We start from the raw sequence: 24,729 nt of genomic DNA, 5'->3' as shown, positions 1-24,729 counted from the left end.
GATGACCCAAAACCTATGGGATGCAGCAAAAGCAGTTCTAAGAGGGAAGTTTATAGCAATACAATCCTACCTCAAGAAACAAGGAACATCTCAAATAAACAACCTTACCTTACACCTAAAGCAATTAGAGAAAGAGGAGCAAAAAAAGAAACCCCAAAGTTAGCAGAAGGAAAGAAATCATAAAGATCAGATCAGAAATAAATGAAAAAGAAATTAAGGAAACCATAGCAAACATCAATAAAACTAAAAGCTGGCTCTTTGAGAAGAGAAACAAAATTGATAAACCCTCAGCCAGACTCGTCAAGGAAAAAAGTGTGAAGACTCAATAGAATTAGAAATGAAAAAGGAGAAACAACAACTGACACTGCAGAAATACAAAGGATCATGAGAGATTACTACAAGCAACTATATGCCAATAAAATGGACAACCTGGAAGAAATGGACAAATACTGAGAAAAGCACAAGCTTCCGAGACCAACCAGGAAGATACAGAAAATATAAACAGACCAATCACAAACACTGAAATTGAGGCTGTGATAAAAGTCTTTCAACAAACAAAAGCTCAGGACCAGATAGCTTCACAGGTGAATTCCATCAAATATTTAGAGAAGCGCTAACACCTATCCTTCTCCAACTCTTCCAAAATATAGCAGAGGGAGGAACACTGCCCAACTCATTCTGCGAGGCCACCATCGCTCTGATACCAAAACCAGACAAAGATGTCAGAAAGAAAGAATACTACAGGCCAATCAATATCACTGATGAACATAGATGCAGAAATCCTCAAAAAAATACTAGCAAAGAGAATCCAACAGCACATTAAAAAGATCATACAGCATGATCAGGTGGGGTTTATCCCAGGAATGCAGGGATTCTTCAATATATGCAAATCAATCAATGTGGTAAACCATATTACCAAATTGAAGGAGCAAAACCATATGATCATCTCAATAGATGCAGAAAAAGCTTTGACAAAGAGGAACCTGCGACAAAGATGCAGATGTAGAGAATGGACCTGAGGACAGGGGGAGGAGGAAGGGTAAGCTGGGATAAAGTGAGAGAGTGGCATGGACATATATACACTACCAAATGTAAAATAGATAGCTAGTGGGAAGCAGCTGCATAGCACAGAGAGATCAGCTCGGTGCTTTGTGACCCCCTAGAGGGGTGGGATAGGGAGGGTGGGAGGGAGACGCAAGAGGGAGCGGATATGGGGATATATGTGTACGTATAGCTCGTTCACTTTTATACAGCAGAAACTAACACAACATTGTAAAGCAATTATACTCCAATAAAGATGTTAAAAAAAATGCTGGAGAGAGTGTGGAGAAATGGGAAGGCTCTTCCACTGTTGGTGGGAATGTAAATTGATACAGCCACTATGGAAAACAGTATGGAGGTTCCTTAAAAAACTAAAGTAGAATTGCCATACGACCCAGAAATCCCACTATGGGGCATATACCCAGAGAAAACCATAATTCAAAAAGACACATGTACCCCAATATTCATTGCAGCACTGTTTACAATAGCCAGGTCATGGAAGCAACCTAAGTGCCCATCGACAGATGAATGGATAAAGAAATATGGTACATATATACAATGGAATCCTACTCAACCATAAAAAGGAATGAAATTGGGTCATTTGTAGAGACGTGGATGGACTTAGAGACTGTCATACAAAGTGAAGTAAGTCAGAAAGAGAAACACAAATATCGTATATTAACGCATATATGTGGAATCTAGAAAAATGGTACAGATGAACCCGTTTGCAAGGCAGAAATAGAGACGCAGATGTAGAGAACAAACATATGGACACAAAGGTGGGAAAGTGTGGGGGTGTGTGTGATGAATTGGGAGATTGAGATTGGCATATATACACTAATATGTATAAAATAGATAACTAATAAGAACCTGCTGTGTAAAAATAAATAAAATTTAAAAAATAATTGATCAAAATCTGAGAAAAATTGGTGAAAAACTTAGAATATTTATGAGTCATAAGTGAGAGCTGAGGCATGCTAATATATTTTCGTAGTTTGGGCTTAATACTTGAGATCAAAAGGCTGTAGAGAAGACCTCACTGTCCCCTTTGTAACTGCTTATCCAGGTGTCTGGATGGCAGTAGTCTCATTAGTATTGGGCCCAGAAATACTACCTAAAATTTGATGGCAAGTGTCATAAACTTGTAATGGAAAATTAGGAAGTTAATTTGATGGCATGCATCATTCATTCACCCAGTCAGTCAGCAGGGATTCGCTGAGCACTTCCTTTTTCTGGATATTACTCTAGTTGCTGGAAATCATCAAGAAAACAAGACAGACAAAATCCCTGCTCTCATGGAAGTTACATTCTAAGTAGGGAAAGGCAGAAAACAAACAAGTAAATAAATGTATAATATTCCAGATGTCACCAGGGGCTATAAAGAAAAATGAAGCAGGGTAAGGGGGATAGTATTGGAAGCAGGAAGGTCACTATTTTTTATAGGGTGGTCTTTAATAAGGTGTCATTCGAGCAAAGACTTAAGTAAAGTAAAGAAGCAAGTCATGTGGCTCTCTGGGGGAAGGACATTCTTTGCACCTCAGGGTACAAAGGCCCTGTGGTGGAAGCATGGTTGGTAGTTTTGAAGAAGAGCTAGGATATGTGGATGGAGCAGAGGGGCAGAGAAACAGTTGTAGGAGATGAGGTTCCAGAGGTGGGTGGGGGCCCACTGATGGGTGACAGGACATTGTTGGAGAAGAAATTGCCCGGAAATTAAGAAGAGGGAGAACATTGGAGGAGATGGCAGTGACCCAAGTAAATCATTTCTCAGAATCAGCTATGTCTGTGAACTAGGCAAAACAGCCTACCTAGGTGCTAATAAAAAAGAAAAAAAAAGAAAGTCAAAGATTTGCTTGTGAGAATACATAGCTGGAATGATAATTCTGCTGCAACTTTCTCTAGGGAGAACAGAGAACTCTCTACCCTTCTACTTAGTCCTGTATTGTTACCGACTCGCTGTTTCCCCGTTTAGGAAGTTAGTGAACTGCTGTCAGGAGAAAATAATACATATCTATGGCTTTACATTTCTAGTAAAAATCATTCTTTTTAGAAAATATTTACTTTTTTTCAGGTCTCAGATTTGGAAGCCTTCAGCTGAATCCCTAGAGTTGGTTTCAGTCAGCTGATGGAAACATTGTGTGGATGTAAGACTACAGAGTTAAATCATGTTGTTAGGGCCGTAGCCCCAGGCTTAAAATAAACTGTCCTTAGCAAAAGAGAAGTGGGCAGTAGGAAAGCACTGATTCAAATAGAAGTTGAAACACCACTCTGTCCTCCCTTAGGTTTCTGGTGTTTACTGATTTATTTTCAAAAATCCTGTCATGCCATTGGAATGGGAGGAACTGTTGGGAGTGTTGAGAGCTGAGAGATTTATAACTCCAGCTTAAATGATCATTCCAGAACTATCTAGAGCAAGTAGAACTTTTTAACCCATTTTGAGTCTTTGAGTCTTTCACTCATTAAAAAAGTCCTTATATATGAAATCATTTTAGGAGATTTAGTGATCTCTCAAGCTGGCCAGTGGATTCAGGATAAGTTTTTAATGCTACTAGAGATTAAAAATGGAATTAGAAATGAGACCCAAACTTATTTCTGTGTGTTGTAAATAGCATGAGCTTGGGAGAGAAAGGTATGTGTTCATTTTCAAGTTTTGCCACTTAACAGCTGTATAATTTTGGACAGGTCACATTCTCCCAAACCTTCTCGTCTGTAATATATAATATAGGGATATCTGTAACTCTCTCTGTCTCTCTAGTTTTATCTGAGTATGAAAGTTGAGATAAGATGTGACCAAGTATTTATACTTTCTTAACTGTAAAATTATAAATACATATTATTAAACAGCTTTGTAGTGTTTAAAGAATCACTCTGCAGTGATTTTATGCACAATTTGAATGAGGCACTTGCTATTCCAGAAATAGTTACACAAATCCAAATTTATTGTTCTGGGACTTCAGGGGCCCTGCTTTTCAGCTCATGATATTTTTTGTGACATCTGGGAAGCAAAGTGTCGCTAGTGTTAAGTTCATGTTTGCTCCCTCCCCACCCTCCTTCCACCTACAAATCTGAAAGATCACTGCATGCCTAACACATTTGGGGTGCTCCAACTCTAAGCCGTTGAAATTCAGTGAAATTGTTCCTTGTTGACCCTAGAACACCAAAGTACTTTACTCTTAATCATCTAAAAAGTAATGAAAAATCACTATGTTCTTCAGTTTTCAGGAAACACCATTAAGATGTTCTTAGTGAATAAGTTCTGCAAATCGCTAAGTCTTGTCTCCTCAAGCAAGAAATATTAACAGATGTTTATTGAATTGTTCCTAAAATGTATTATGATTACTTACTGTATCATAGTATTCTGAACATAGTTTAGGAGCTAAAGTTATAGTGTTCTTTAGTACAGTGATTAGTAAAATAACTCTTGCTGGGTGCAGGCCCTTTCCCCTACACTAAATAAACCCAAATTACTTGCAAGGCATCCAGATTTTTTGCTTCCTTGTTTAGTGTCACCTGTATCTTCCTGGCTGATCTCCTTTAAGTGTAAGCCCTCACCCACCTCTACTTTTAATTTACTCCCTGCTATACTGCTTCATAAACTAACAATTTTAGTACTACCTTCAGGTTTTCTGCCACATCATCAATTGTATCAGCATTATTATACATGTAATGCCTTTTAAAAACAATAGGCATTTTTACTTAAAATAGTTTAAAAGATAATTATATCACTCTTCCATTACCAGTATAATTGTCAGTTATGTTTTAGCATACATTAAAATAAATATATAAGGACTTCTACTTCCAGCCAAGATGAAGTAAAAAAGAACAGATTTATACTCCTGTCTAAACAACCAGTAAGATGGACAAAATGTATATAATAACAGTTTTCAAGATACTGTATGTCAGGCAAGGAAGGACAGTGATTCCTGAGAGATGAGAAAAAAAACAAGTTGGGCCTATGATTGCCCCAACTTACTGTCTTTGGAGAGTTTCCAGGCCACAGTACAGGAGAGGAAATCAAGGAGCAGTCTGATATACTCCCTGCATTGAGGATATGAAGCTGAGAGCATGAGGAGGTCAAGATGGCTAGAGTTCTCAGGACAGAGATCCTGAGAAGAGAGAAATGAACAGAGAACTCTGGAGATCTGCAGTGTCCACCTTGAGGATTTAGTTCAGTACTGATCAATGCAATATCGTACTGGAAATTCTAGGCAGCAAAGTATGGCAAGAAAAAAAATGTCATCTAAATCGGAAAAAAGAAGTAAAAGCTCTTTTAATTGCAGACAACGTGAATATCTAAGTAGAAAATCTAGTGAAATCTACAAAAAAACTACTTAGACTAAGAAGTGAGTTTAGCAAGGTTACAACATGTAAGATCGATAGACAAAAATCAATAGTGTTTTTATGTATTAGTAATGAATATTTGTTAATTGAAATAAAAAATTAGAGGCATTTAGAATAACGTCAGCAATATGAGGTACTTACAGATAAATATTCAAAAAAGATATGATGATCTAATACACTGAAAACTATAAAACATCATTAAAGGAGATTAAAGAAGACCTAAATAAATAGATTGACATACTGTGTTTATGGGTTGGAAGACTTGATATGTTAGGATGCCAATTCTCCCCATATTTATCTATAGATAAAACACAATTCCAAATCAGATTGTAGCAGGCATTTTTGTAGAAATTGAAAACTTATTTTAAAATACATAATGGAAATGCAAATGACTTAAAATTCCAAAGTGACTCGAAAAGATAAGGGAACAGAAGTTTTGAGTTTTAAATAATGTGCCCAAGATCATGGAGCTGGTAATTGCCTAAGCCAGTATTCAAACCCAGGCCTCCTTGATTCAAGAGCACATGCCCCCCACACACATACACACACTATTTTCTCCTGCTGTATCATACCACCAGTAACTAATTCCGTGGGAGGACTCAGGGAAAACCTTTCAGAAGAGGTGATGTTTAGGCAGTGTATTGAAGGGAGAAGGAGAGTTATTCAGTAGAGAATGCAAGAGGCATTTGTGATGGAGGAAACAACAGGATTACATAAATGAGAAATTGGTGGCTGGCCTTGTTCTTTGCCAAGCAGGTGCTGTACCAACCCTGTGGATTTGTTCTTCAAGGATATGGGGTAGGAGGACTGGGGAAAGGACCAGGACATCTGATGGCAGAATCTACTTAGCTCCATTCTCCACAGTAATACCAGAGCAGACTGTGGGTGAAGGACCTCCATTTCTCTTTATTATTCTCTCCACTCTATAAACACAGAGTGGTTCAGCCCAGTCATTTATCTAAGCCTGCTTCTTCTACACAGAAGAGAATCATACTCCTTGGGAGCAATATTGCTAGGCATATTGATAACTTTCTTTTGAAAAGCAGAAGGCACTTTTTGTGGATTTGATTTGATTTCCTCATCAGAGGATGTTATTTGCAGGTGCAGGCTAACATCTTTATGAGGCAGAGGCACTCTGTTTATTTGCTCAACGTCCATGACTTCACCGGGCATGTTGGTGCATCTGGTTAAGCCCAGAGAAGAGACATTTGCAGGATCAAGCCTCACCGTCTTATCAATGTGCCAAGATGTTTTGAATGTAAAGACAGGGAATATTGTCCAGTGGTTCTGTGCTTGAAGGGCCTTTTTCTGATTGTTTTAAAATGTGAATACTATTTTCATGGAAAATATTGTGTGGGGCTCTAGTATAAATAAGGTGTTACAATGAATTTTAATTGCATTTAAGCAGGCATTGCTACTACCAAAAGATGCAGGCAAGTGGAATTGAGATCATTATAAAAAATATGGATTTAGAGATAAGGCCTAATATAAAAACAGATTTTGGTAACTGCCTGGAGTAAATTGAAATTTGGTCTCAATGTTAATATTGTCTAATACTCAAGAATAAAATACTGGCTTGATCTCGGTTATTGCTCCATGGAGATAAACTCCTCATCCATGGAAGATGGAATAACCCTTGAAGGTTTCATACCATTACTATGCAGTGCACAGTAACAATACAACAACAAATTAACAAAGTAGGGTCTATTATTGGAGGATGATTTCACGTCAGCTTCAGAGCAGTTTACTCATTTCAGAAGTCAGTGTAATAAAAGAGCATTTTATTTTTCCAACATCCCTGAGGAAATGTGTGTGTGTGTGTGTGTGTCTGTATTTGGTCACATAAGTATGTTTTCATGATAACCCAGTCATGCCCTTTTATCACAAATCAAGTTTTTAATTTCACTGATCTTGTTTTAAAAAATCTAGAATTTCATAGGATGGATATCAAAAACAACAACTGGAGATTAGTAGGCTTTTAATAAATTAGTCCTTTATTCTTGTAACACCTGCTCTGGACTCCTAAACTGGGGCAATCACTAGGGCAGAAACTAAGCCAATAATAGGGGCTTAAATACACCAACCCTGTACTTTACATATAGCAGCTACTAAATAAATGTTGGAAAACTGAATTTCAAATAGTAGCCCAGAATATAAGGTCAAATATAAGGGGTTTGATACTCAAGGTATTCTGTTAGCAAGGGCTTATTTTCACATGGCCTATATGTTTCTAGTAATAGCAGCGAACAACAGACCATTCTGAGTCATTACCATTAGTCTCCATAGGTAGACCCAGACCTTCTACTTAAACATAACTTGTGTTTGTTTTGTTATATCACTTTCATAAAAATTTTGGGGAGGGGACAGGAGATGAAAATTCATGTTTCCAATGTAGAAACTTGTGTTCAAGTGTTTGCATTTTTATTAAAATACCTAAAATGATTGGGGAACTAATATTTTAAAAAAGAACTGTAGCTGTTTTAGTTATTGCTGCTGAGCTTAGGACAGCTGTTGCAGATCTAAACAGTTTGAACTTTAGTGTAAATATAAATTTTAAAGAAAATGGGGTCATGACTGGCTTCTTTACTTTAGCCCATCAAGCCATTCTGTTTATAATGTTTTCTGTCCCAAGCAGGAGGTAGAACCTTATCACATCTATGACTTAACGCTATTTTGGTTATATGATAACATTCATCATCAGAACTCCTGAAGTGCTGTACATTTCCTACAGAATCAGGGTCAGGTTCCTATGTTGCATGGGTGTAGTGGTACACCTTGACCTCTCTCTTCACGTACCCTGCCCAAACGTCGAGCTGAGCAGCCTCTTATTCCTTATTGGTACCTGATGCTTTCTTGGTTCTACCTCTAAGTGCATCCTCTTCCTTCTAAAGAAAAAAATTTTCCACCCATTTCCATGTGTTTATATCTTACTTACCTTTAATATTTTACCTCAAATGTCAAAATTTTTTGAAGAATTCCCTGATTCTTACATTGGACATGATTACTCTCTCTCTCTTATTTATAAAATCTCTCATATATTAAGTATCATTTTGATCTCATTTTGTGATGCTTTCTTTTCTACTCTACCAATAAGAACAAAATCACAAGGATAATGATAAATATTAAACCTTATTCTATAATATGAAAAGTTCGTTATGTACATTGTCTTATGCAATCCACAAAACAGCCCCATAGTGGAGATGATGCTATTATTATTCCTAATTCACTTAGGAACAAATTCTTAGAGAGGGCACAATGATTAATCCAAGGTCTGGTGGCTGGTTTTACATCTGGAATTCTAATTCATAGACCTTATTCTTAGCCAATAGGCAAGACTGTGCTTCATAGCTATACCTCCTTTTGCTTGTAACTTACCACTTTCTACTTTGTTGTGTAATTACCTATGACCTGAATTACTATAGTTGTTGTTCCTTGAGGGCTAAAATTATGTTTGATTCTTCTTGGTATTTTAAACATGACTGAACTCAGGGTTTCACACTAAAGTTAAGGGTGGTCCAAAACTATTTGGAGAACAGCTGAAAAATTTGGCACCTTTCATATATTCTTTTATAGCTCTGACGTGGAAGATTTATTGAGAGAGGAAAGTACTGTGTTTAACTGTCATCAAAATAAAGTGGAAAATATAGCTTTGCTCAAAAGAAATGACATGTTCTGAAAGAATAAAATTAAAATGGGATTTTAAATCCATTATCTAGTCTATCTGAAAATAAGGACAGTCACCTAATTGAAGGAGTAAATGTCTTTAAACTTTCACAGTCACTGTGTAATATTCATAAATGTGGAATCTGGAACTCTATTTCCCACTGAAATGAAAGAGATTATACTTGACTAAAAGAAATATTAATGAAACAATAGCTAATATTCATGATAGTTTAATAATTAATAGAGAAAGGAATAATAACATGTATTTTTTTATTTATATTTTTAACTTTTTATTTTATATTGGAGTATAGTCAGTTAACACTGTTGTGATAGTTTCAGGTGCACAGCAAAGAGACTCAACCATACATATACATGCATCCATTCTCCCCCAAACTCCCCCTTTATTTATATCATGCAGATAGATAACTGACTGCTTTTCATCAAGATGATTGTCACTAAATTTACAGAGCCTCAATACTGAAGTAGGAGAAGTAGGAGAAGGTGTTGAAAATAAGATATCTTATCTGGAGACTAATAACCTTTTTGTTTTTAACAAGCTATCTTATCTTTACTACTCTGTTTTAGAAGCTCAAGAGAGTGGCGACCTTGAATAAACACTGCTATTTCCATCATCATGTCCTGAGACTTATTCAGAGAGGAAATATCTCATCAAAAGGATGGAATACAGTCCAGGCTTATGAAGTAGCAGATAGACCTGTGAGGAGGTCACCTTCTAAGACTGAAGAACCTTCTTTTATGGATCATTTATCTTAGTCATCCTAACTACACCCCCAATTGTGCAATGAATGCTAAAAAGAGTTTAGACTTCCTTCAACCATCCTGTTCACTCATGAGGTAAAAAGAGAGATGAGGATGAAAGCCTAGTTGATTGACAGTTTTTGATTATATTCTTAAGGGTCTAATTGAATAGTGTGTCCTATAAAACTTCCTGAACATCAAGTATATTCCCAATATTGGTTATATTGTGCTACAAAAATCCAGTCACCTAGGAGGATTTATTCTGATTACTTCCCACCTATACATAGTTAACATCATGTAGACATAATGAGGCTGATAGAATTTTCATGAAATAGTTGTTGGATGTATACTGTTTGGATACTGGGATATCAACGTCTCTATCTAGTAATCCTCCATACAGAGCTCTTCACAGCCAAATAATAACACAGCTAAACAGTATCACAAGAGGTACTCTTAAGGTCTTGATTTGCTGCTTTCTTTTCTTTTTTTTTTATTTTAAATTTAATTTATTTATTTATTATACAGCAGGTTCTTATTAGTTATCTGTGTTATAGATATTAGTGTATATATGTCAATCCCAATCTCCCAATTCATCCCACCACCACCAACCCCCCCCCCTCAACTTTCCCCCCTGGTGTCCATACGTTTGTTCTCTACATCTGTGTCTCTATTTCTGCCTTGCAAACCGGTTACTCTGTACCATTTTTTTAGGTTCAACATATATGAAAAATATGGAATGCTTCACGAATTTGCGTGTCATCCTTGCGCAGGGGCCGTGCTAATCTTCTCTGTATTGTTCAGTTTTAGTATATGTGCTGCCGAAGTGAGCACTGCTGCTTTATTTTCTTCTGCTAGTTTATTCATTTAAATACATATATATAAAAATATATATATATATATATACTAATTTCTGTCAAATTCTGTTCATAAGGAAATCTTTATGATCAGCGTTTTCAGGTTACGCCAAGAGCCTCACAAAAGATACCGAATTTTATGGTGCAAATTACACTGATACTTCCTAAAGAGTTCTGTCTTTGTAATGGAGTCTTTAGATTTCTTTAGACCTGTATCCCACTTAGAAGTCCCTGAGCATACTAAGCAAGTTCAATGACTCTTTCCTAGAGTCAACCAAATAGAAATAAAATTTCTTTTTCTATAATAAATGGTAGATCAGGATTTTTCTCCCTCTTTTCCCTGTACCTTATGCTTCTAACAAGGAGGCACATCTCCAGTGTTTTCTACCTTGATACCTTGTTGTTTCCACTGAGAATGTGTCACACCCCAGTTATATGTTACCTTCTCCAGAAAGAGTTCTCTTTTTGTCCAGCAGAATTGATCTCTTCATTCTCTAAACTTATAACTCTCTTGTAGCCCTTATCATATTATTTTAAATTTTATTACACATCTGATCTTCCCAGCTTAAGGATAAATTACTTGAGACTAGGGAACATGCGAATCTCATCTTTGAGTCCACCACAGCTCATAAGGCAATGTCCAAAAAAGGTAGGGAGTAAATATTTGTCAGGAAAGAACAAGTGAATTGTCATTTTCCTAAAGACAATAATGAAGCCAATTTTGTACTGTTTGTGTAAAATATTGGATAAGGTTGTCGAGATTGTTACACACAGAATCTTTTCCTTTTTTATTGAGGCCATTAACATGGAGAAAAGGACTATGCAGACAATTATGAAGGATATATCTTAAGATAAGTAGTTAGAAAGGTTTTCAAGGTTTTGAAAAATATGTTTCACAAGGAACCAGAATTTAAAATATTATTTAGTTCTTTTTCTATGGGATTCTTAAATCCCACAGTGGATTCGCCACTGATAAGCACTTGCTCTTGCTCTCTTTCTTTTTTAACCCTTCAGTTTCTAAGGTAACTTTTAATATCTTGGCATCATTCCGTGGTCTTTGGTGTGCTGGTACTTTTCTTATAAGGCCCGTTTTGAGACTATACCTTTTGGTGATTTCAGAATAGAAAGAGATATAAACAGTGCACCTTCCCCATTGAATGTCATAATAGTTTTCAACACAGAGGTGTATTGCTCATGATTCTAGTGATTCAAAATCCTACTTTTCCTAGGGTAGAAAGAATATAGAGCCACAAATACCCTTCCTTTAAATTTATTTATCATAATGTCTTCTAATGAAATATTTTCTGAATGGTTTGACGCAGGTGTCTGTGCTGGTTGTGGGGCGGGTGGGGGGTGGGGGTTACAAAGAATGAGATGAATGTGAGAGTTCAGGGATGGGCACAAAGCAATAATTGACATTTGACTGTTGTGGCAGAGCCTTTACCAATATCCAATCTGCGGTTCCTCAGTCTTAGGGAAACAAAACACTACTGTGCTTCACCGAACCATTATCTTGCTTCCTGCAAGAGCTGAGTATAGCCTGAATCTTTTTCATGGTTCTCTATTCTACATTGAACAACACACAGCAGAATGTGTCGTCAGTAAAGCCAGTAAGCTCTGATCCTAGCTGGGTATACCACGTTTTTCCTCTCTGTATTACTTACAACTTCTCCTTGAACAAATTTAGCTGTACCATTTCAGGAAACAGAGGTTGACCAAAATCCTCAAGCAACTCTGGTTAAGAGGGATTTTCACTGCAATGCATACACGTAATACTTGCAAGCATTCTGTATGGTGAGAGTGAAATTTGAGAAGTGTATATCCAAATAGTATGCACGAATTGTGTCTATATGATATATAAGTACCTCATCAACTTGTGAACAACTAGTAGGAAAAAATGTAAAGAAATAATAATAGGATACTATGAGAACCGGAAGAACTGTAGAGAAAAGCATATCTCAGTCTCTCATTCTGAAGATCAGAAAACTAAAGTCCAAATGGGTTAATTGATTTTCTCAGTATCATTTAGCCATTAAGTGACAAAGCAAGGACTCCTGACTCCTGGTCCAGTGCTCCCCTCCATCATACCATTGCGTTCATATAAGGAAGAACTAGCTGCAAATGGATTATCTGGTGCTTATTCAGATGTTTCTTGAACAAGCTTAGAAGCTTTAAGCTCTATCCCATCTTCCACTGAGATGCCCCATTCCATCACTGGGTAGGTCTTACTGTCTAATATTCTTATCATTCTCAAAATCTAGTTTCCTGTAACTTCCACCCATTGGACCTGGTTCTTCTCCTTAGGGCCACACACATGGAACCTGTTTCTTCTTTCCAGTTGCAGTAGTTCAGCTATTCAAAGACAACTGAAGTTCCTTGTCCCCACATCCCAAGCCTTCCTATAATTTTCTTTTCCATGATAAACATTCTCAGTTCTATTAGTCCTTCACATGGAGAAAATAGAGAAAAGGTTTTTTTTACCCCACAGCGTAATTGGTCGACATTTCCCTCCTTATTTTTAATTTTATATTTTGTGTTTAATTTTTACAAATCACGATGAACAATTCTCATGGCTCAGTTTTCCAACCTCTCCCTCGCCCTAGTCCCTTCTGATCTTTTTTGAGGTTGAAATTTAAGATTAGGAGTCCACTGTTATTTGGCAGAGGAAAGGCAACTTGGGATTTACCACTGAATGAGAAGATTTCCTTTTCCCTGTGAGTTTTCAGTTAGCCTGTCTCCTCTCCACTGAAGAACGGGTAGGGGTGAATCAGTGGGATGATGCCAGAAGTGATACAGGCACATAATAGTTATGCTTAGAAGTGGCTGCTTGCCACTCTGCACAGAGGAGACTTGTGTGGTCAGCAGAAGGCCTTGCAGTTCACATCATGTCTCTATTGCTGGCAGCATAAGTACAGGAAGAAAAAAAAAGTGAAGAGTGGGCTTATTTAACAGCTTTAAGCTGCCTAAAATGTGTGTTTCCAGCCCTAGGGGACACAGTCTTTCAAGAATTTGTAAAATTGTTCCAACGAATTCATCAAATTTTTTTGCATATTATTTGAAACCAACTTAGGAGAAGATTTAAGAGGCCAGGAAGGAATTTTTGAATTCATGTGATTAAAGATGGCAAGTGTTTAGGATTTTCCTTCTTGGGCATCAAACTGTAACTTTGTATACCAAATTTCCATGTTTTAAAACTCTGTTCTCTCTGTCTTTCTCGGTGTTCAAGTTAGGGGAGGAAGAGTAAGAGGCTGAGGGGCTGGAGAAGGAAATGGGGCAGAAATGAGGGGGAAGTAGTTGTGGATCGCAAGTAATGAAGCAGTGATTCCAAAAACCAAACTGCCAATCAATTAAATGTAGATAAGAGGACTGAGATTCTGAAATGTTGAAACAAAAATTAAATTAAAAAGAAAATAGTAGATGCTGATCATAACATTACCACCTCAAAAATGTCTATTATAGCTGTTGTTTTCCTTTTGTTTCTCGATAAAAGTGAAAAGCTTTATGTCTTGATTGCAACTGATATTGCCTAAGAAAGATATTCAGGAATCAAAGAGCAGAGGTGGAAAATGATTCAGATTAGATAATTGTCAGAATAAAGACTGTGTGTATGTGCATGTGTGAAAGAGAAAAGCTTCAGGAATGCATCTACCATTGTAGTCTTTTTGGAGACAGACATCTGCTCTAGCTCCTTAGTTTTGGTATATCCTGTAACCTTCCCTTCCATTTGCTTTACCTGTCAGGACTATGCTTACCTGCTTAAATAGCTTTTAAACCAGCTCTGAGAAGGAAAAAAAAAGGACTCAATGCACTTGACAGTGTGGTTGGAGAACTGCTCTCTTAAATCCAGCAGGGCTTCCTTGTGATTTTCATTGCAGATCAGTGTGCATCAGACCTTCGCTCTAGGAGGGCATGTGAATTAGAAGGCCATGTTTTCCCAGTGCAGAAATTATAATTACAAAAACAATTTCTGGGGCAAGATTTTGCTGTTTTCAATTGCTCTTCCAAGTCTCTGTTTACAGTATTTCTTAGTTAAAAGTGACATTCTACTCTGGATACCATTGAGGAGGAAGGAAAACTGTAGAATATCAGAGCTCCAAATGGGGACAACCTAACCCAGAGGGAAATTCTGAGAAACAGTGGGAGTTGGCAGCCTGCTCAGTCCTTGTTGGTTTTTCCTATTGTACCAAGTTCTCTTCTTTTGGTCTCTCTGTCTATGTTCCTTTTCTTTTCTCCCCTCCCCACCCTTCTTACTGTTTGTTTGAGAGAGACAGGCAGAGAAGAGGAAGAAGGTGGGAAAAAAGAATATGAACCTAAATCCTTTAGGGAGGATCATCCTAAAAGTAAAAGGAAAATTGATGCCAACAAATGTCATTAAGTACCTCCTAGGTTTCCATCCAGTTCCAGATAAAGTAGGCAAGGGTCCCTTCTCTCCCCATAGAGAAGAACAGAAGAACTCAACAGTCTAGAAGACTATATGATTACCTAATAAACATTTTAAAATATAATAACTGCCTCAGAAGACATGTAGGAGCATATTTGAGATGCTGGGAAAATCAGAAAAATTGGAGCCTAGATTTGAAGGATCAGTTCACCAAGGTACATGCTGTGGAAAGGTAAAGAGGGGAGAAGGGGACAAAAAAAATCCTTACCAAGGTGTGATCATAAGATGTGAGAGCTGCACCATGCCTTCATCTCTCATTTCACAGAAGGATAAAGAGAAACTGAACAAAGTTTCTATTAAAATTCAAGTGCAGATGTATAGGTAAGGCATCCATTAATCAGGAAATTCATCCATCTGTCAGGCCTATCCACACATCCATTTATCTCTTCCTCTCCCCCTTCATCAGTCCCAGTCTTCCATCCCTCCTGAAGGACCCAGAGTTTGTTAGGAGAGCCAACTCCCTTCTCAGTCCACTGCTGGTTTATAATAATGCCCCAAACCATTTTATTTCATTTTATTTGTGAATGAGAATAGGGTCAAACCTCAATTGTTTATAGGCATGGAGGGGAATAGAGACGTTGATTATGCCAAAAGGGCAGATAATCTTCAAATCCCTTCTATTAGAATGTGAAAAGATTTTAATGCTTAGATAAAATGGGGACTGTGCATGACATTTTGATAAAACACTCCAAAACAAAAACAAATAAAAACCCCAGAACACCAAGACAGCCACCCAGTGAGAAGACCAGAGGAAACTGAGAAATACTTGAATATGTACATAGCCATTTGCTGTATTTACATAGTTATATCAGAGACTGATACCTTTCCACCCTCCAAAGCTATTAGCAATGCCATCAGCTGATTCAACACAAAAGATGATTTTGGTGGGGAATCCTCTCCGCAATTATCTGTAGTAGGAAGGCACATCATTACAAAGTTTACTAATATATTACAAACTAACTAAACATATTTAAACTCAGTTTACAAGAAGCTCCATATTTCTGTAGACGTCGGGAATTTTTAGAAAACCATTTCCCCAGAGTCCCACAATGTACTCTATGCCAGGGCTCTGAGTTTTCCCTGTAGGCAAATGATGCTATTCTCCAAACTCTTCATTTGACTCTTGAAAGATTGTGTGGCCACTACATGTGAAAGGGAGCCTTCCCAGCCATATCCTTGAACAAAATAATGTCAGTGGCCTTGGTTGGTTAGTAGTTACTTTTTCTGTGGAGAATGATCACCATGACCCATGGAAAAGCAGTTATGGATGCTATTATATAATCACCATTTATTTCTTGGCCTTTTTTGGTTCATAATCTGTCCTTTTCTGCACAGTAACTTTGGTCTCCCCACCCCCAGTTTATTTATAGAGAAATATTTTTGAAAGTAATAAAGTGACAGCATACAGGTTTAGCTTTTTACTATAATTGCTTCCTCGTGATGATCCCCATATAAACAGGGGAACTTACTAGGGTCTGTTGGGGAGGAGGGAAAGGAATGGACTGGAATGATAGGACATACGCCTCCTATTCCTTTATCCTCCAGAAACTTTCCGAGTCATCTGGTGAAAGGATCATCTTTATATATTCCACTTTCCTGGTTTCTGAAATGGGTAGGAGACCACCTGGCTGTAACTGATCTCCTGGGCAGAAGTGGTAATGTGTGAATGAGGCTCTTTCAACACCCACATGGGTGGAGGTCTGGATTTCATCAGTCTCACAGGACAGCTGTGTACTGCATGAGTCAGGGCCCTCAATGGGAATCACGGCTATCGCTGCTTTATGCATAGGAGCAGTAAAGTATTTTATGAGATTATTTTAATGTTTTAAATATAAATTTCGGGTGCCCATTGCCTGGGAGTAGAGAGTTAACTCTTCTGACCTGTACCGCTCTGGGAAGACAGAAGACAAGAAAGACTTCACTCTTGTATTTAAGAACAGTTTTAGTTCTGATTATACTTGGTCTGCCATAATAACTTTTTAAAATTTTTTTATTAATTTTTATTGGAGTATGATTGCTTTACAATGTTGTGTTAGCCTCCACTGCACAACAAAATGAATCAGCCATACACATACCGATTGCCATAATACATTTTATAGAATTTATCATGTCATCTCTTTGGATCTTAGAAACTCAGATGCATATCTTCTCTCCTCCCTGGACTGGACATTCTTGAGAGTAAGAGCTATATTTCCTATGGCACCTAGCACAGTGCTAGATGTGTGTATATCTGACATCTGATTGATATTTATTGAATCATCAAGCTCCTTAACCTCTCCATACCTCAGTTTCCTCATCTATAATAGTGATTTCATAAGGGTTGTCGTGAGAATCAAATGACCTAATACACGTGTATTTCTTAGAATAATGCCTGGCACATAGTGGGCAATTGATATTTACCTGGAATATGGAAAGTGTGTGTTGGTGGGGGGGGGTTCCCTCTTTCCTCGCCTCTCTGGGAATGAAGCAAAATGAGTGTGAAAACTTAAGCTTCTGAGAGGAAGAAGCTATGCAGTTAGAAGACATATTTATTATATATGTAGCTGAAAATTATGATAAAAATTCAAATACTTAGTTTATGCCAACTGAAAAGAAATATCTTCCTAGGGATTAGTACCTACTTTACAGAATGAAAATATAAAAAGAGTAAAAGAAAAAAAATGATAATCACATTTCTAGTTAGGTTATAATAGCTTTTCATTCAGAGATTCTTTTTTACAATTTGTTTCAGTCTTATGACAAATTTGCAAGGTATATTGTGAGACTTAGCACAGTTTGGAGGCGATCAAATAGAGCTGGGGGAGGAAAAAAATAAAAGCTCTAAGCAGATTCTAATGCGGTTGGACTAAAAGACACAGAGCAGTGCTGGATTGCACTCACACCCACCGACAACGCTTGGTATGACCTGGGCCCAAAGAGGATTTCAGAAGTGCTGTGTTTGGCATGGTCATGGTCCTTCAGACTGAGAGGTTCCTTTTTTTCCTTCCTAGCCTCCTAAACAAGGATATAAATTTTCCAGAATGTTCATTCTGCCAGTAAAATAATGTGACACAACTACCCATATCAGGCAAGTGCATCCTGCTCATCAGTGAAGGGATTCTAAAACTTAATGAATCCTTAAGTCCACTAATGATGTCTGGATGTTACTGAAGCTGTTAATCCTAGATTGCTTCTGACATTTGTGTCTTCATATCAGAGTACCAGCATTCTTCAGTTTCCCCTAGTACACTCTGAGCTTGCTTAGCAGATAAGTATAAGTCTCTGTGAGCAACTTACATTTACAGAACTTTTTAGACCTGTACTGTTCAATATGTTAGCCATTAGCCATCATGTGCCTATTTTAAATTAAAATTAAGGAAAATTTAAAGCTGTTTCTTTGTCACACTAGCCACATTTCAAGTCCTCAATAGTCATATGTGTCTAGCAGCTACCATATTGGGACAACACAAATTTGAAACATATCTGTTATTACGGAAAGTTCTATTGGATGGTGCTGCACAAGACTACAGGTATAAAGCAAGAAAATTTACCAGTTTCCAATAAAGAGCACGTATATCCTGTTTGAAGAAAATCCAACCTGTGAAAGTGTAGGCTTACAAAAAGAATAATTTAGGAAGATTTCATTCTCCTCAAATGGCAGTTCATAATAGGTTCTGTTCAGCTACCGTCACTGATTTTGAAGTGTTTATGAATCCTTAATTACATTTAGACAGCAGTTAAAAAATAAATTAATATAAAATAAAGTAAAATGTAAGGCTTTAATGAAGCACAAAGTCGTAAGAAACTATGAAGCTGGAAAATTTTATCAGGCTTGTGGAGTGGATATTTGAAATATATATCCACATATATATTTGAAACCAGCCAACCTGGATTTGGGTCTTAACTTTGCCTCTTGCCAAATGGTGGCCTCCTTGGGCAAAAACAGGCAAAACTCACCCCACATAGGAGCTTGGTAACTACTAGGCCCTTTCCCAGTTCCTCTCTTCTTCCTCACCTCGTCCTCAGGGTCTTCTTTTGCCTTCTTTCTCCATTGCATCCTGGAGCCTGGAGCCTGGTACTTTCACGCCAGCCACTCTGTGTTTCAGGATCTAGCTGTGCTGGCCAGATAAACTCCTCTTTCTTTCTGTGACATCCCCCTGACCAGTCACCCTTTCAGATAATACCATGCTTTCATTCAGTCAAAATCTGCATCTCCCCTTGGAAAGGAGCAGCAGCAGTGAGAAGCTCACAACCCCTGGCAGGGCACTGATGGAGAAACTTGGGGCAGCTTTATTCCTTGAGTTCCTTGAGTTGGATCAAAAGGAGTAAAGAGCATTAAAGTAGAAAGCAGAAGATCTGGGTGTAAGTCTCAGTGCTGACAATGATTTCTGCAAATCCTGTATCTCATGGTAAAATTCCTCATTTATAAAATGGAAAGATTGGACTAGAAAGTCTCTTGTTGCTCCTTTCCATTCAAACTTCAGTAAGAACCACTAACTGCCTCCCAGCTAGACTGGCAACTTTGTGAGGGCAGGGACTTGGGCTGCCTGTTCCCGGCTGTATCTCTCAGGGTCCAGCACAGTGCCGGTCACTTAGTAGCTGCCCAGGGCATATCTGTGGGATGAGTGGATGGCAGAGGTAACCTGCCTCCCTTGTATGTGCTTTTCTGCTGGATCCAGTGTCTCTATCATCCACTACCTTCACTCTGCTCAGCCTCTTGCACCCTTCTATTTCTGGTATCATCACTGCTGTACCTTTTCTTTTTAGAAAGTCTCAGGAGCTCTCTTGCATTACACCATCATTTCTGATTTCTCCATATAGCTGTGGCTAGAAAACAAACTGTGCTGTGTAATTATCCTTGCAACACTCTCCTCGAAGACTTCCAATTTAATAGAATTACCAAGATTTAAAAACGTTAAAACAAAAATGAGCTTGTTAGAGTAAACTTGGCTTCATAAATGTGTTCCCCTTTTATTACAAAACATTGATTTCTGTGGTCACCTTCTCTGAATCATTGAAAGCTGAGTGGACTGTCTTAATTGGCAAGGAGAAATGTCAGCAGGCAACTACCATGGAAACCAAAGAGGAAATACACAGGATGAAGAAGAAACAAAGAGGAATGGGGGACAAAGCTGGCTACATAGTCAAGTGGAAATCATCATGAGGAAACAGATACACGCCTGCCTTGGTGAAGCTGTTGGAATATTAATACTAGTCTGGGAAAGGAGTGGATAAATAGTATGCTGAAGGGTCCGTATAAATGTGGAGCCTCATGATTCCATAGCAAGAATAGGAATTCTTGTTTCCCAGGCAGGAAAATCTTCCTTCTTGATATTGGAATCTGGCCTTGGCCTAACAAAGACTGACCAGCAGAACTGCCCTGGGGTCTCACTTCTCCCCCTTACCAGCATGATTTTAACCTCTGGATGTCCCCATCTGACACAGTCACTGATGCTTGCTGACCCCACTCCTCGCTGGGCTCTTGTGTGGGTTTACCAGCCCCCCAAAAAATCTGCTTTAGGCTCTGAGCTTCTTGGAGATCATAGTAATCAGTGTGGAGAAAGCAGAGTGGCCCTCTCTGGAGCCTCCTAACCACCAGTTTGGAGAGGAGAGCAGTGGCTGTGGCCAACCATAATGAATTCCCCACAGGGGCTGGTCAGAGGAAGGGCGAGGGAGGAGGCAGCTGCAGGCCTCTGAGTTGCTGTTCCTAGTACACAGACATTTTCACCACTCGGAGAGGAGCCCCCTCCATACTGGAGAGCTGGCCAAGAGAGTGGCCAAGTTTCTTGAATTAGGGCCAGTGGGAACTTCCAGAGGTGATGACCTCATGCTGCTCATTTGCTCTGGGGGAAATATGCCGGCTCTCTTAGGTCAATGACCAAATCCTTGGGAGCCTACTGACACGGGGTGACTTCTTTAGGAAACCTTCTGAACATTGCTGCCCTTCAATAACCTGGATCAAATGCAATAGAAAAAGATCTCCAAACAAAGCAATAGCAACAATAGTCATAATAGCAGCTGATACATAACACTTACATCATCAAAAACTGTTGTATGAACTTTTATATGTGTTTACTCCGTTTATCCTCACAAAAACTTTATAAGATAGGTACTCTTATTGTTCTGTTTTACAGATGAAAAATCGAAGGCGTAAGAAGGTAACCTGTCCAAGACCATAGAGCTAGTAAATGTCAGTAATGGTGGTATCTGAAATTTGAACCTAAGCGTTTGGCTTCAGCGTGTGGATTCTCAGCCACTACTAAGAACATGCCCCTAAAATTGAACATCCGTTAAATACCTATTATGGGCCTAGCATAAAGTATGCCTTATGGGGGTCTATGAATTTGAGTTCACTTCTGAGGTAGGATAGGGTGGAGGAATACATGCCCCCATGCAGCACCAGGTAAATAACTTGCTGGGTCCCTTTTTAAAAAATTGTGAAGAAGTTCCAGATGTTGACGTTAAGTCATGGAGCATGAAACCAAACATGGGATCCTTCTGAAAGAGGAACGAGTGGCATCCTATGAAGCTGGCCCTGTCCCCACCTCCCAGAAAAAAAAAAAAAACAAAAAACAAGACCTAGAGTACAAAGCAAATAACAGAGTATTTGTAAAAAGAAAATGGAGTGAATGTGCTTAAGGTGAAATCTGTGAGAAAGATAGCATGCGGTCAAAAAGTGGAGGGCACACCTACAAAATTAAGACATTACTTCCCAGTAAGGAGTCAGGAGGCAGGTTCGGGTGAGCATGATGGCTCATCGCGTTGAATCCCCCGCCCCTTAGCTGTGTCATTCAGTTACACTTGTTCTGAACCAAAATGTTCCTAAGTCCTAGCCAGGTAGGTGTGGAATATTTTCATACCTTTGGAGCTGCAAGTCAAAACCAGCTGTGGCTGAATCTGTGTGTGACAGGAGCCCAGCTGTATTATATTATCTCAGCTTCAAAATGACCACAGCCTACATAACTTGTCTCATAATCAGTCATTCTAAAGATGCGAGAGACCAGAGAAGAAAAGGTCTAAAGGGGACTTTTAGTTCAAATAAGCTAGCTCCAGGGGTATGCTCAGGGTCAATATGCAAGTTGCTGGGGAAGTAGCAGCATAATTATCATTATTTATAGCCCTACATGGCAAATGTGGAATTTTATACAGTGGCTTTAATTTGTTTTCTATGTAACCAACACAAAATATAGCAGGCAGCAGGCCACCTCTCCACTCCAGGGCCTCCCTTATAGCTCCTCTTCCAGTACCTTCCCTACCTTAAGCGTCACACCTACTTCCTGTCCCCCTCCATCCCCTCCTGCCCTCCCCATCTTGTACCTGGGTCCAGGACACATTTATGATCCTGGCCATCTCAGAACAGTCTTGCTTCGGTCTGTGTGCTCGGGGCTGCATCTCAAATAGGCTCTGGGCACATCTGGCTGCACAGTAGGAGTGCCACACTCCAAAGTGCAAAAACGAAACCACAAAAGATCAAAAGAAAAGCATCATAGGCAAGAAATTATCCTTATCTTTATCTCCACAGAATCCGTCAAGTACAAGCATCTAAGAGATGGCAAGCAGTAGGATAACAAATGGGAAGCCAGGGGAAATTAAAAGCAGCCACTAATCATTTGCCTTTCAGCTGGCCTGGTAGGGCCTAAAAGGCTCCAAGTGGGCATCCCACAGACAGAACCTCTATTAGGAACAGACTCCAGCAAAATAGACCACCTGCTAATCATCAGGCCTCAAGATGACAGCCTGGCTAAGCAAAGTTAAAACAGGAAAGCCAATTTCATTTATGCATTGCACACTGTTAGAACTGATTTCTCCCTTGCTTAGGATATTCAGTCTTACCTCTTCTTGGGGTTTGATGTTTTGCTGTTGAAGTATGGCTAATCTTCACCTCCTGCACCTGCAACTGTGCCCAGGGACTCCTGCAGGTAGCTAACCCCACTGAAGCCCAAAGAACTACACCATGGCAATATAACATCTGTGAATATCTCTTCCTCTACTAGGAATTTGTGTCCAACATCAGCATCTAATCTCTTGACTGGGTCAGGTGTCCATTTATTTATGATAAAACTAGCCTGCCCATGCTTGAACAAATTCAGACATAGTATTAGAAACAGAATCCACCAAGATTTTTCTGGAGCATATTTCATTTAGATATTTAGAGTATGACCTGGATCAGTTAGGAGCTGACTACCCTCTTTATAGTATCAGTGTTTTATTCAAACTGGGATATAACTGATTACAAATGGTAAAGAAGGTTTGGACTTAAGGTCAAAATCCTGTCACTCTGATCTCGGTTATTCATATATAGCCATATGCTACAGCTTTTAGTGCATTTGCACCATATGCATTCATATTTATAAATATTTTATGATCAATAATAGGCAGTTGTGTTCAGTTGTTCAGGGGATGTACTGTATGATTTCACGAGCCATTCATATTTGTAATTTTTGTGGATGGTGCCCTCTGGAGTTGTGCAGTTAAAAATCTGCATGGTCATATGTGACAGCTCTGTGTACATCTGTTCTACGGGGACAAAAGCATTAATCTATTCAATAACATAGAGTAAGAATACAGAAATGATGGTTCAGTCCCTGCCTATCAAAAAGAACTGTGACAAAGGCAAATATGTAAAGACAGAAAAATTATACTGAAATAAAAAATGCCCTAAGACGATATTTCTGGTATGTACAGAGTACTGTTGGGAAACGTAGAAGAGAGTTATTAACTCTACTTGAAGGAATCAAGGGGGACTTCACAGAGGAGATGACATTAGACTGTGGTCTTGAGGGATGAGTAGATATAGAGTGAATAAAGAATTTCAGGCAGAGGAATCCTTGTGTGAAAAGACATAAGATACCAAAGTGTGCAGCTTTTAGAGGCAAGAAATTCTTTAGTACTAGGAAACAATGGGGACAGTGGGTACAGGCAAGAAGGGGTATAATGGAAGATACAGTTAGAAAGCTGGGCCTTTCACAAAGGCCCAGATCACAAAGGCCCCTTGTTCAACTGTTTGGTCATCTAAGATAAAATTTTATCAATAAATGAATTCAGTACTGACTGCTTGGCCAGTTAAGCTCCAATCAGGAAAAAAATGACAGCCAATAAAACTCTGTCTTGCCTGTAGAGGCAGCAAAGTAGTAAGAGCATGGGCTCTGGAATGGGAATGCATGGGCCATCCCTCATAGTTCTTTAACGTCTGTACACATCAGTTTCATTAGCTGTTAAAGGGGATTCGTAATAGTATCTGCCTCATAGAGTTGGTGTGGGTTTTACATGAGATAATCTATGATGTAATTCACTTGCCAGAATGTCTGGTATTTACTAATTCACAGTAACTGTTGGTGGATCTTCTTATACTGCTGCTACTTTTCTTCCTGCTCTTGCCCTCCCCCTCCTTCTCTTCTTCTAATTATATGATTAACTATTATTATTACTGCTAATTTCATGGAGCCTACAGTCCAGATTGTCTCCTTAATCCTGCTCTGACTAGATTATAAATAACTAGTTTAGTTTGGGTGGACAGCAAAGCTCAGGTCATCTGAATATCTGCTTACTATTAACAGCACTAAAAATGGAAGAAAATCAGGTAAATTTTCAGTATTTTTTTCTTCTCACATCAAATAACACATTTTAAAGTTCTACTGTCTTCTAGCATACTCA

General features: G+C 38.6%; 1 protein-coding gene and 1 non-coding gene across 10 annotated transcripts in view; one reads left to right on the top strand and one right to left on the bottom strand.

The window, feature by feature from the left end:
• The window catches only part of SEMA6D (semaphorin 6D), a 579,242-nt gene that overhangs the window by 130,107 nt on the left and 424,406 nt on the right, over nt 1-24,729 (top strand). The gene's annotated exons all lie outside the window — the stretch shown is intronic.
• LOC115845201 (U6 spliceosomal RNA) lies at nt 10,527-10,632 on the bottom strand. Its single transcript, XR_004036362.2, has one exon. It is a non-coding gene; the product is annotated as a U6 spliceosomal RNA (small nuclear RNA).

Source organism: Globicephala melas, chromosome 2 (genome assembly GCF_963455315.2).
Source record: "Globicephala melas chromosome 2, mGloMel1.2, whole genome shotgun sequence".
Classification (NCBI taxonomy): Eukaryota; Metazoa; Chordata; class Mammalia; order Artiodactyla; family Delphinidae; genus Globicephala; species Globicephala melas.
The sequence above is the reverse complement of the archived record's forward strand: the minus strand, read 5'-3'. Positions and strand labels throughout refer to the sequence as shown.